The 13,836-nt window shown below is 45.2% G+C and overlaps 1 protein-coding gene across 8 annotated transcripts in view; it reads left to right on the top strand.

The window, feature by feature from the left end:
- TRIO (trio Rho guanine nucleotide exchange factor) overlaps positions 1-13,836 on the top strand; it is a 437,405-nt gene that overhangs the window by 38,269 nt on the left and 385,300 nt on the right. The gene's annotated exons all lie outside the window — the stretch shown is intronic.

The following is a 13,836-nucleotide window of genomic DNA, read 5'->3' on the forward strand; positions in this document are numbered from 1 at the left end:
GCGCCGCCGGCCAGACTTTTAACGGCCAGGCCGGGCTGCCCGGGGGGAGGGGGGGGAGGGCCCCCACGAGAATATAGTATTCTATAGTATTGCAACTTTTTTTTTTAATGGAAGGGGCCCCCAAAATTGCTTTGCTCCAGGCCCCCTGAATCCTCTGGGTGTCCCTTTCTGACCGGGCATTTTGGTCAAAACCGGACGCCTGGCAACCCTACTGAGTGCAGATGTTGCCTGTAACTTTCTTTTAAAATAAGACCAACTTGATTTCTACACCATTGAGAGAAAGAGGCTGAGATCAGGGTCTGCTCTCTGGTAGCTGTCCATGTAACACTCTAATTAATGCTAATGAAAATCAGATACATACATGCTTCCTGAAGTAAAATAAGTGTTTACACTCAAACTTAATCTCAGTAGTTAAGTGATTAAACACTCTTTAGACCAGGGGTCTCAAACTCAAATGACCCCGAGGGCCGCATGAGGACTAGTGCATTGGCCCGAGGGCCGCATCACTGACACGCCCCCTTGCTGCCCCTGGCCCCACCCCCAATCCACCCCTTCCATGAGGCCCCGCCCCTGCCCTGTCTCTTCTCCACCTCCTCCCCTAAGCGCGCGGCTCCCCGCTCCTCCCCCCTCCCTCCTGGAAAGTGCGAAGCGCCACCAACAGCTGTTTGGTGGCTTGGCGGCGGGGCACTTAGGCGGCGGGTCCCGGAACAGAAGGGGCCCCCCACCGCCGAAGACCGGGCTGCGCTTCGGCGGCGGCGGGTCCCTCTTTTCCCCACCCCGGCCGGTCCCGCTTCCCACCCCGGCCCCGGCGGGTCTCGCTTCCCTCCCCCACCCCCCGGCCCGGCCCGGCGGGTCTCGCCCCTTCCCGCCTCGGCCCCGCCGGTCTCGCTTCCCTCCCCCCGGCCCGGCCCCGGCGGGTCCCGCTTCCCGTCCCCCGGCCCGGCCCCGGCGGGGCTCGCTTCCCATTTCCCCCCCCGGCCCGGCCCCGGCGGGTCTCGCTTCCCTCCCCCACCCCCCCCACGGCCCGGCCCCGGCGGGTCCCGCTTCCCACCCAGGCCCCGGCCCGGCCCCGGCGGCTCCCGCTTCCCCCCCCCTTACCCGAGCGCGTCTCCGGCGAGGCCTGAGCTTCGTCCCGCTCAGAGCCGCGTGGTGAGGGGGCGGGGCTGTGAGCTCCACGCCGAGCGCAGCGCTCAGCCCCGAGCTCCCCGCCGCGCCCCCGCCCCCCGCGGCGCGGATCGGGCGGCTCAGGCGCCGACGGAGACTCGGCGCTCTATGCACCGAGGCTCCAGGAGAGGGGCGGAGGCGGGAGCCTCCGCTTTTCTCTTGGGGGCCCCTGCGGAGCCCGGGGCCCGGGGCAAATTGCCCCCTTTGCCCCCCCCTCTGGGCGGCCCTGGGGAGCTCCGCGGGCCGCAGGGAAGAGCTCCGCGGGCCGCATGTTTGAGACCCCTGCTTTAGACTGCAACATAGTATTGCAAAATCTTACTGCACACAGTAATGGTAGTACAGGCATGTCAAAACTTCCCTTGTTATGATGTTACCATTTGCATGGTAATTTATTTTGAGCAATGCTTGGAACACAAAGCTGAGAGCAGATGTAGAGTTAAATGGCTTAAAAGAAATTGAAATATATGGTGGAGGTGGTGTGGGTGTGGGTGTTCAGATAGGAAAGGGAGCAGTGGGGGGTGGGGTGTTCAAGTAGGAAAGGGAGCAATTATTCTGCCCCAAACAAAGCACTGTCTGCTTGGAAAATGAAATTGAGATGCCATCTGGAGACTGAGATGAAAAATCCTATTTATTGTTCTGGGGTCCTTGGGTTGAGCTTATTCTTGAGAGGTTGTATCCCCTGCTGGGATCTGCAGGATTGGTTTCCCCTTAGTATGGCTTGAATCATCCCCAGGCTTTCTGGCTCTGCTGGTGAGATTGAGGAGACTTGATAGTGTACTCTAAGTCCTACTCACTGATGCTACTCAAAGCAGATGTGCAAATATAAATCTCCTTTCTTAAATGCTTTCATCACCAATGCAATACTTAATAGATATCTAAACTATTCTGGGAATTTAAACACCACCAAAAATGAACAAAAGCAGCTTGCACCTTGCAATGTTGTTTTAAACTCAGGCAGACAAGACTGCATCTTTCACACTCAGTTCATGTTTGGAAGGAGTTACTCACATAGGAAGGTTACAGGCTTTCCTAAAATAAAATAAAAGCTGAGGTTTTGGACTACAAAACAGTAGCCTGGAACTAAAAGTACCAGCTTATGAAGCTGCTGTGAATCTGATCATGTGAACCATGTTTGCATTTACCAATGAAAATGGACTGCTGAAATTCCACTTTAAGTATCGCGGCACATTGAAGTACCCAGGATCCTCTTAGTCTAGTTTTTCTCCCCTCACTTAACTGTCAGCTTCCTATAACAGTTCCAGTAACTAGTTTAAATTTTTTTCCCCAAGAATGGTAAAGCTTACATTTGCAACAATGAGTATGGAAATCCAGGAATACTGCTGCTCCATTCTGACCTAACTGCTTGTAGTTTGTAATTTAAAAACAAGTGTAAATACAGCCTACAGCTCTCACCCTATTATATGGCAAGATTAGTTGTGGGCAGTGTAAGAACTGTGTATATCTCAGTCCTTTCTTGCTGTCAGCTGTTTGAAACTTACACAACTACCCTAAAGTTTATCTTGTATGAGCAAAGTTTAACTTGAGTTGATGTTAACAAAATGGTTAGCATTCATTCAGTTTGACAAACCAGTATCAAGAGAATACTGACGAGTACTAATCTATTGTACAAAAGTAACTTCGGTTGGTAGTTGTGAGCAGTTTGGTGGTGGTGTAAGGTTTGACTTTTTAATATTTTACCACAGGGAGATATTTACACTGTACAATACAAAGACAACAAGGAAATTGCCAATTTCTATATTAAACATCAGTGCCCAAATTTTGTAGTGTTATTACTTTCACTGTTCTGGGGTGCAATCCAGACCTGTGAGAGGTTGCCACTGCCTGCCCTGTAACCCTGGGTGCCTCACAGTACTTTCGTGCTGTAACTTCCAAGCTGGGCCACTCAGAACAAGCCTATCATCATGCAGGTCAGACCTACCCTGAGTGTCTCTATGGAGGTGCAGCCCTGGTTCACCAGCTCTGACCCCACCAGCCTGTCCAGAAAACTCCAGTCACACTCCGGCTTCCACCAGTCTGGGTTATTACTTCCACGGTGACTCCAGTCTTAAAAATCTGTTCTGCAATGTCCAGCCCTCTCCTGGACATTTCAGAGATTAAGGTTTGTTGCCCCTGCAGAGAGTCACTATTCAAGGGTTTGTTACTTTTACTGGCGTTACCAAACAATTCATTTTAAACACAGCATTGGATTAGTTTAGATGAAAAATTAAACACATTTATTAACCAAAAAAATAGGATTTTAAGTGAATTCAAGTATAGGCAGTAAAGTTAGAAATGGTTACAAACAAAAGTGAAAACACGCATTTGAAATTTAATCTAGCAAGTTTTGGTTCAAGGCTTCCTTTAAGATGGCCTTGCTCACCCATGGTCTTCCAGCCAGATGGGGATTGACCCTTTCCCTGGTCAGGGTCTCTCCCAGAGGCCCAAAGGTGCTGGTGCCATTGTCTTCTTAAGTGAAAGAGAGAACTTGGGGTTTTCTGCCCCGTTCTTTTATAGTCCAGTGAACATTTGAAATGGACTCCTCTGAAGATTAACCTGCAAAGCAAAGTTGATCCAAGCAGTGAGGAAGGCAACATGGAGCCTTGTAGTGAAGGAGGCTACATGTTCTTTCTTCGCCCACTTACATTTTCTAAAACGCAGATTGTTCTGTTTCCTCCCATTTTCTCCCTCTGCTCTTTTGAGCATCCTGTTTACTACTTATATGTAAACTGAGGTAAATAGACTTTCCTTTGATTAGGATAGGCTTGTTTAACAACTTTTGCCTAGACAGGGCTGTCCAGTTTTGAACATGTGCTAATAACATCATATGGGGGGAATTCATAAATTAATGTAATGTTGGTACATATGTTTCACTAGGATATTATTGACGAGTGAATTTAGTTTTCAGATGATACTGCACAGGGCATATTTTGTACAAAGATCATTACAGAGGTGTGTAGGGCAGGGGTGGCCAAACTGCGGCTTGTGAGCTGCATGCGTCTCTTTTGCAGTTAAAGTGTGGCTGGTGGAGCCTTCCATTCCCTGCCTACCAGACTGGGAGCTCGGGGCTTCTGCCCTGTGGTGGGGCTAGGGGCTTCTGCCAGAGACGTCCGATGCCTGCTGAGAGTGGGAGGCACAATTTAAAGGTTTGCCCCCGCCCGACAGCTTGGGTCACTCCCCCCCCCCCCCCTTACCCTCAGCAGCCCCTCCTTGCAGCTCCCAGGGAAACAGCTGGGAGCTGCAGGGAGGGGTCATGGTTTAACTCAGCAGGGAGAGGCAGCAGCTCTCCCTGCAGCTCACAGCTGTTTGCCACCACCTCTCCCATCAGTTGCAGCTCCCACCTGGCTGGCTCCAGCAGCTACCATGCAGGGAAGGGGCCTGACAGTACCATGTGACTGAGTGAGGCCAGAAAACCCTGGCAAAAGTTGGGGGGGGCATGTCTCTCCTCTGGCTTCTGCCAGGGGTGGAGGGGGAGGCAGAGTCCTTGGGGCTTCAGCCCAGTGAGAGGCACACCCTGGCTCTTGAACTTCTGAAGATTGTCCTATGCAGCTTGGAGGGTCAGTAAGTTTGGCCACCTCTGGTGTAAGGTATGAATACAGGGTGCTTTCGGCCACAGTTACTAATAGTGGAAGACTTTTATCAGCTTTACAGGTGACTTGAAAACTTCTTTGGATGGCAATTCAGGCTATGGCTACACAGCGCTTTGAAGCGCTAAGTGTAGTCAAAGCGCCAGCGCTGGGAGAGAGCTCTCCCAGCGCTGTCCGTACTCCACCTCCCTGTGGGGAATAACGTACAGCGCTGGGAGCCGCGCTCCCAGCGCTGGGGCTTTGACCACACTGGCGCTTTGCAGCGCCGCAATTTGCAGCGCTGGAGAGGGTGTGTTTTCACACCCTGCTGCAGCGCTGCAAATTTGCAAGTGTAGCCAAGGCCTCAGTGAAGGTTACATGGAGTGTGGAACCATGTCAGAATTGCTCTTTTCTGTTCCTGTTTATACTTGGGGGGGGGGGGCAGAAGAGATGTTTTAGTGTAGTATTACCAAATAATTACAGATACGGAAATTGAGTATATGATATATTAATTTCACTAGCTTGTCTTCCTGTGACTGTGGCAGTCCTGTGTTAAATTTTCCAGTGTGCCACCACACCCAATTTATAGCTATTGGAAAAGGGTGGTTTCTAGCTGCACCCTGGTTATTGTCAAAATACTCAGCCAAGGATAGCAGTAATAAAACTGCATGTTGAATGTTTGGAGGTGGGGACATGACTAGAAAATTGGATTTCAATGTAGAAATTGAGATGATGTATATCTAATTTTCCTAAAATTGTACCTTCTTTGATTCTATGAGTAATCAAGCAATTTTTTTTTTGAACAAAGCTAAATGGAATAGGGGTTAAAACAAATTCCTCTTTTTCTCCCCAGTCCTTCAGGGAGTATTGAAAATCTGTTGCTAACAGTCTGATCTTTAGTTTGTTACTACACTGTCCTGTAGTAGAAGGGGCATGAATTGTCAGTCAGGTGCTAAATTCAAAAGTAGAATATAATTTGTTCACTAAACCCAGAGGAATCTTATAAATTTAGTAATTTTAAGATTATGTCACCAACCATATGATGTAAGACCAGGTCACCTGCTCTTCATCACCAGCATGGCTTGAAGATGACTACTGATCTGGAAAAATTGATTTAAAAATTGCACAAGCTCAGATTTCCTTGGGAAAACCAATAGCTTCTGCTGCAGGTGAATCTGTTAGTTCAGAGGCTTAGAGATGAGAGATTTGAGCAATTCTGGTGTAAAAAATGAGGGGCTAGAGAGGGTTCTTTATTTAAAATAAATAAAGCTGTGAATTAGCAACTGTAGCTAGAGGAGTCCTCTGAGTTTCTCATGTCAGTAGGTCCTTGATGGAATAGCTTCTCTTGCTGTTACAGTCAATAATTGATTAAAGCTATTCTGCTGTAATAGACAGATGTACAGTTGAACCTTGCTAATGCCCACTGATTGGGACATAGTGAATGACCATAATTCTTCTCATAGTAACACAAAGAACGGATAGAGTTGCAAAACTACTATTACTTATTTGACAAGTGCAGTCTTAAACGTTAAGTAGCGTATTGCTTAACTGCTTTCTGTTATATCTGAAGAATGAGAAGATGGCTATATGTGTGGATTATCAATGCTTAATCACGAAGTTGTGTCAATGTAATTAAAATTCCTTTCCTTTGCCAGTACTACAAAAGAAGTAACGGGCAGGATGTCTTGCCTTCTTCCACTCCTAGAGTATGTGAGAACTTGGGTAAATGTACAATTGACACCAATGGCCTCTGCTTGAACTGGACACTGCATATAGAAAAAAATATTAGGACTTATGCACAGGATGTGTTAAACCAGATTTTATCTTATTTTAATGACTTACTGGAAAAGCCCTTAAAACAATAATGTCTTGCCCTTTATAAAAAATGAGTAGTGATACAACAAATAAGTAGCTGAATGGTATTTCTGAAAAAAAGTGTGTGCGCGCATGCACGTGTATGTGGGTAGGTGGGTGAGAGAGAGAGAAGTTAGAGGCGATCATATTCATAGATCAAAAGGCTTCTTCTTGTAAACCGAAAAGTCCCTTGTAGGTAAGTACCACAGGAACAAAAGGCTGCTATTGTAGAGATTGGTCATTCTCTAGGACTGTGGTTTAAATATGCAGAGGCTGCTTTATTGCATATTGTGACGTTCCCCTCTGGTGTTATCTGGACCTGTGATCTGATAGGCCTCTCCAATCCTTGACTCTGGGAGCAGCGTTACCCTGGTCTGCTGTGAGAATCCCCATTCCTGGGCTGTCCAGGCACAGCCTCTGGGATGTAAGATGCTCCCAGCTACTTGCAACCAAATGACACTAGCCAATATCTCCGGTCCCTGACACAACCCTAGGAACCTCTGTCTTGCAGTGTCCAGTTATACCCGCTGGGTGCTGCAAGCTTATATAAGTTGGTCAATTTAACGAAGGAATTGATATGTACCAGGCTTGTTATCCCAAGGGGAGTCTCTGACACACTTCAAACCAAACACACCGCTTCAGGTAGAATAAACATCTTTATTAACTATAAAGATAGATTTTTAAGTGATTATGAGTCAAATCATAACAAGTCAGATTTGGTCAAATGAAATAAAAGCAAAACACATTCTGAGCTGATCTCAAGACTCTCAATGTCCTTAAAAACTTAGATACTTCACCATAGGCTGGCTGGTTACTTTTTAGTCAGGCTCTCCCCTTTGATCAGGGTTTCAGTCGCTTGGTGATGATGGTGTCTGTAGATGTGGGAGAGAGAGAGCATGGCAAAATGTCTCTCCCTTTTATCATGCCCTTTTTTTCCTCTTGGCTTTGCGAGTCAGGTGAGCATTACCTCATCGCAGTCCCAAACTGACCAAATGAAGGGGGGGTGATTCCCTCGAGGATCTAATAGATTCTTTTGTTTCTGCTTAAGCCAGTGTCCATTGTTCCTGTGAGGCTGGGCTGGGTTTGTCCCATCCATGCCCTGATGAGGTGTGAACTGCTTTCTGTTCTTGGAGAGTTTTTGCATGGGTTTGCTTTAAGCCATGAGGATACATTTTCAACCTCATAACTATATACATGAAATTATAACCTATAACCCAACTATAACATCACTGTAACACTTACTATAAGATCACTATAACAAGTGTGCTCAGTACATGTTGAGTCTCTTTGGAAGGCTCATAATGACAAACTTTGCATTGGATACCCCATAAACATTTTATAAAGATGAACATGGGGGTGTAGGGTGTTCCCCTGAGGTACAGAGCCTCACATGTACAGTAACTCCTCACTTAATGTTGCATTTTTCAGGAACATAACTACAACTTTAAGTGAAACCATGTTAAACGAATCCAATTTTCCCATAAGATTTAATGTAAATGCGTGGGGTTAGGTTCCAAGGAAATTGTTTTGGGGTAGACAAAAGGCATTATATACTGTACAGTACTATACTGTGGTGGGGAGGTGCCCCTCGCTCATCCCTGGGGCTTAGGGTGGGGTGCAGGGTCTGGGAGGGAGTTAGGGTGTGGGAGGATGCTCAGGGTGAGGGTGCAGAGCACTTACCTAGGGCAACTCCTGTTTGGTGCAGGGGGTGTGCAGGTGGATCTGCACAGCGCGGCACCGCCCCCATGGCCATGATTCTGGGAATCGCGATTCTGGGAGCTGCCTCCCCTCCCACCCCCCACCCACCGCAGGCAGGGCCACCTGGAACGCAGGGGCTTTAGAGGATTTAGGGCCCTGGGCTAAGGGGGCCCCGGGACCCTGGCCTGCAGCTCTAAAGCCCCTTTCGGAATGCGGCCCTGTGAGCACGGGCCGGAGGACTCAGGAGGAGCAGGGGCAGCCACGCAGCCAGTGGCTGGAGAGAAATGTGGCTGCCCCTGCTCCTCCTGAGTCCTCCAGGAGTGTGCTCTTACCTTGAGTTAATGTGGTGTAAACACACAGTGAGCTAGAACTAGCTCACTGAAGTTGAGAGCACACCACCTTTTCCCTCACAAAGGCCTGCACTGAAGTTCAGAGGCAAAAATTGGATGGGAATGAGGTAGTGGTAGCAGCTTGTCTTCCCACCTTCTCCTTGGCTTAAATGCACACAGCAAGGGGTGGGGTTTAAACCTGTTGAGAATAACACTTGTTTCTAAAGCCTCTCAGTAATGGTACCCAGGGCAAGTGGGTGAGAGGGACAACACTTCAAATTTATTCAAGTGATAAATAACTACGCCCTTGAAATTACCTAACAAGATTAGAGGTACAAAACTCACAACACAGAATCATTTTTTACGCAATCCAGTACCTATCTGCAAGAAACATATTACTGTTCTGAGGAGGTGGGAGGGCCTGGCAAGGTAACACCTCTTCCACAGGATTGTCCAGGCTGTGGTCTCGGACGCTATTCGGTGGTCCAGAGACATTCACACAGAGCACGTCATCGGCCACCGTCAATACCAAGAGTAAGCCGGCGTGACTTCGCGCACCCATAAGGCTGAAGTGACCTGTAAACTTCCCCTGTTGGACTTTATCCCCTGAGCCCTGGACCAACCAAACTGAACTCTGCCCTGTGAGGGTCATCCTATCATCATTACCCAGTCCGCTCATTTATTCATGCCCACGACTATCCATAACCTGTTTGTATGAGTGATGTACCCTCACTGCTTGCTGGCTGTACCCTGAACTCACCCACCGTATACCCCGCATTGGGGACGTGACAGACTGTGTATATGTATATGCCGTCCAATACCAAAACGCTAACATCCCCCTACAACCTGTATGTTACCCCCAATGACACAATAACTGACGCTTCAAACACTTTGTATAGTTTATTTTTAAATATTCTCTAATAAACTTTAAATCTGTTCTTATCAGCTACAAAATTAAACACGAACACTTAAAACTAAACTTTTAGTTAGTGCTCCTAAGAGTTCAATATGTTAAAGTTAAAAGCACTCTGGGTGAATCCCAAATGTATTACTTCATTAAAATATCATGATTTTAAGCCAACCTCAGGATGTTTTCATGTTCGAGGTTGGTGATACTGAAGACAAAAAGGCGAATGGTCCCTTTTGGCCTTAAACTCTACAAAATCAGCCAAAGTTATTGAGCTTAGTATAGGGGTAACAGGGTGAAATTATCTGGCCTCTCTTACACAGAAGATCATACAGATGATCCAATCGTCGCTTCTGGCTATAGAATCTATGAACACGGAACTACTACGTAAGTGACAAATAGTGAATGAGTGACATCTTGACTACTATATACAAAGTGAATAGTAAGCAATTCATTTGAACATTGCTAAGCATCTCATAGTTGCTAAATTGTACTGAAATGTCTCAGAACACAATATTTTACATGTCATGTTTAATGCTATGCAGTTAAATCAATCCAGACTTCAACATGACAGTTGTAACTGTCTCTACCTTTTGTAACTATAATGAACCTTCGCTTAGCTATGTTTTTAAAAGGCAGGTGAAAATCAGCCAACTTACTTAGATAATGCATGCCTCCCCTGGAAAGTTACTTAAATGAAACGTTGAATAAATCAAAAGGCTTGTGCTGCTCAACTGAAACTTTCCCCAGAAGAGCTCCAACCCAACTTACAGTGACCCCATGCTTCAACAAATGCAATACGTTTCTCAAGCGTGAAGTGCCTAGAAAGATCTGGTCTGTCACCTAGCAAACACATTCTTAAACACATAATAAACCACCATTCGCCTAAAGTTAATCTTTATGCAGCATTGGTATGAAATGAAACTGGAAGCTTTTGCTATCCAGCTGGTCACTGAAACTTTCAAAGCATAAACAATTCTGAAGATGATAGTACAGTTAATTTAAATGTTAACACTTACATAAATTAATGTGATTAAAAAGGAAATGGATGCCCCAATAAAACATTCAAACGTCCATGACAGCTCTTCCTGCCCTCTCTGTATAATTTTTTTTTAATACAAATGTCCCATCAGTTGTCCATCTGTGTAAATTCTACTGGTGCAAGAATGTGTTTAATTGTTTGAAATGTATTTAATCTTTACGTAGCGCGTAGTCATAAAATAGTAAAACTATACCTGCACTAATGTGAAAGTACTTTGATTTTACAGATAACAAATCTAAAAATGAAGGTCTGGGTTGTCTCTTACCTCATCAGATAACATTTTAAAAATATCTTTGAAATATGGATGGGAAATGCTCAACTATTGCTATTTACAGAACTGGAATGTTACCCATTACACAAAGTAAATCTATTTCCCCATGTTAAGTATCCTCAAACCTTTTTGTTAACTGTCTGAAATGGGCCGTCTTGATTACCACTACAAAAGTTTTTTTTCTCCTGCAGATAATAGCTCATCTTAATTAATTAGTCTCTTAGAGTTGGTAGGGCAACTCCCACCTTTTCATGTTCTCTGTATGTATATATATCTATATGTTCCATTCTATGCATCTGAGGAAGTGGGTTGTAGCCCACAAAAGCTTATGCTCAAAAAAATTGTTAGTCTCGTTAGTCTCTAAGGGGCCACAAGTACTCCTGTTCTTTTTGCGGATACAGACTAACACGACTGCTGCTCTGAAATAGGGTCAACAGAGACCCTTGCACTATGTCAACGTCAGTAGGTTGACCATGGCTTTACCGGGCCTCAGTGCATGGTAAGCCAGGGAATAAAGGTACTACAAACTAAGTTGCCGTATGGCCCCTGCTAACATGCACAAAAAGTTCTGTAGTGCACTTGGACATAATGCTTATTCAAATGCTCTACTCATAGCAGTAGATGAAAGTGTACTATGGAACTTTCATTGTATAGTAGCTGGGTCCGTGCAACCAGTTAGTGTTCAGCAAGCTAATACACTGTAGATATACCTCAGCTTGTCATGCACTAACTCTCTGTTTAGGCAGGCCTTAATTTAATGTAATCTGATGTGCAATAAATATGTGTATAAAGCACAAAACCGAGGGGGGGGATTTAGGAAATCAAAATGAAGAATCTGGAAGATTAGACATAGTTGTGTCATAACGTGAAGCAGTTGAAGACAAAGTGCAAATGGCACAAAACAATATAAGGATATTGAAGAGGAATGAACTGAAATCTGTCAAGAGCGTAAATAGACAAGTTACTTTCTGGAGGAACTTCTGTGCATGGACACAACAAAGGACAGGTACAGCCATCCTGCTTTCCTTTCAGTGTCATAAATGAAAATCTGCAAACAAAAAGTTAGTGATAAAATAATTAAAAGAAATCACAGAAAATGAAGTGCTGTAAAATATCTGGCCATCACACCAATCCTGTTGAAAGCATTTGAAAAGTAGGTCAGTGTCGGCAAAGATATGCTGATAACGAACAAGCTGTGCATACAATGGGAAACTAACACTAAGATAATGTCAAACTTCTCTTCAGTTAACAATATGAGATGGGGCTTATGTACTTCTGTAACAAGACATGATTGCACAAGTTTATTCCAAAGGCCATATAATGTGCATCTGAGCATAGGATGTGGCAATAATACAGTTCATGCGTCATATCTCAAATATGGAGCGATTTGTGTGTAATGCTACACTGATGAAAATGTACCAATATAGATCACTAAGTGTTTCTTCATCTTGTCAGAGACAACCAGGGTGGTGTTTAGACTAGGAAAAGGTCGTGAATTTAACTGTGTTCACTAAAATTTACACCTCTACCCCGCTATAACGCGACCTGATATAACATGGGTTCACGTATAGCTGTGGTGACAGCGTGGCTCCGGCGATGCTTTAAAGGGTCCGGGGCTCCAGCTGCTGCAGGGAGCCCCGGGCCCTTTAAATCACTGCCAGAGCCCTGCTGCTGCTACCCCGGGGCTGCGGCAGCGGGGCTTGCCGTCAATTTAAAGGGCCTGAGGCTCCCCACAGTGGCTGGAGCCCGGAGCTCTTTAAATCACTGCTGGAGCCCTGCTGCCCCTACCCCGATATAACGGGGTTTCAGCTATAACGTGGTAGGGATTTTTGGCTCCCCACGACCACGTTATAGCGGGGTAGAGGTGTATTAGCAAACACATTAAACAGAAGCGTACATAGGATTAATAGATGTACAACTCTTATAGCTGGTTATGGTCTGCCTTCAGATTCCCCAGTAAGGTTGACCATGACCAGCTGATGTTTCAAAATGCCTAATATTTCATTTCTAGTAACTCATCACACTTAACTTGTCACAGTAGATGGCAGAGTATTACAGTATTGGCCAGTCTCTGTATGAAAAGGACTGAGAAACTTGTTTCTAATGTTAATCAACAAAAGCCCTTTTCATTTCTGTCATTAGAGAAACGGGCAGTGGGTCCGGGGAAATATGTAGGGGGGGAAGTTTGTAAATGGTCAGGCCAACTCTACAATACAAGTGTTTTGCTGATACAGTTGTATTGGCTGAGCCCCTTAAATGTTGACGCAGCATGTATAGTAACACCACCACCCTGAACAACAACATAAAGTTTTTTCAGCATAGCTAATATAGAACTGGCCTAAGGACTTCTGTCTCAGATTTGTAAAGGTATTTAGGTGTTGCTGAACTCAGGATGGCAACATGTAAGTCTCTTTTTCAAAAGAGATTCAAGCACTTAGGAAGCTAAATCCAGTGAGATTTAGGCTCCTAAATTCCTGAATCCTTTTTGAAAATGAAACTCTCCATATCTGACCTCTGTCCTCATCCTCAAAGGAAACCTGTACAACACCTTCAAGAGACGAGCCTGGGAACCGACATTCGTAACTTGGCTAGACATTTAAAAGTCATGGACTTAATAGAGACACTAGTTTTATGGCTTATTACAACAATTTGTAACACACCCTACTGCCTATTACCCTCAATTGCTCACTTAATTTTAAGTGGTCTCTTACAGCATGTGTGAATCCCTTATACATAACCATGTGTCCCAACTTGTATTTAGCTCGGACACTTTGGTTACCTTGCCCAGACCTCAAGAACTCTGTGAAGGTCGGAAGCTTGTCCCTTCCATCAACAAAAAGTTAGTCCAATAAAAGATATTACCTCACATATCTTGCTCCTAAACCAGTTAAGTCATAGTTTTGCTCGGCATTGCAACATCTAAATACCTTTAAAAACCTCAGCCTCTGTTTCAATGAACAAATTGCCTTAAATTTGTCTTGGAGTATTCTTGGAGCATGCCCTGCATT

This window comes from Mauremys reevesii, linkage group 2 (assembly GCF_016161935.1).
Source record: "Mauremys reevesii isolate NIE-2019 linkage group 2, ASM1616193v1, whole genome shotgun sequence".
NCBI lineage: Eukaryota > Metazoa > Chordata > Testudines > Geoemydidae > Mauremys > Mauremys reevesii.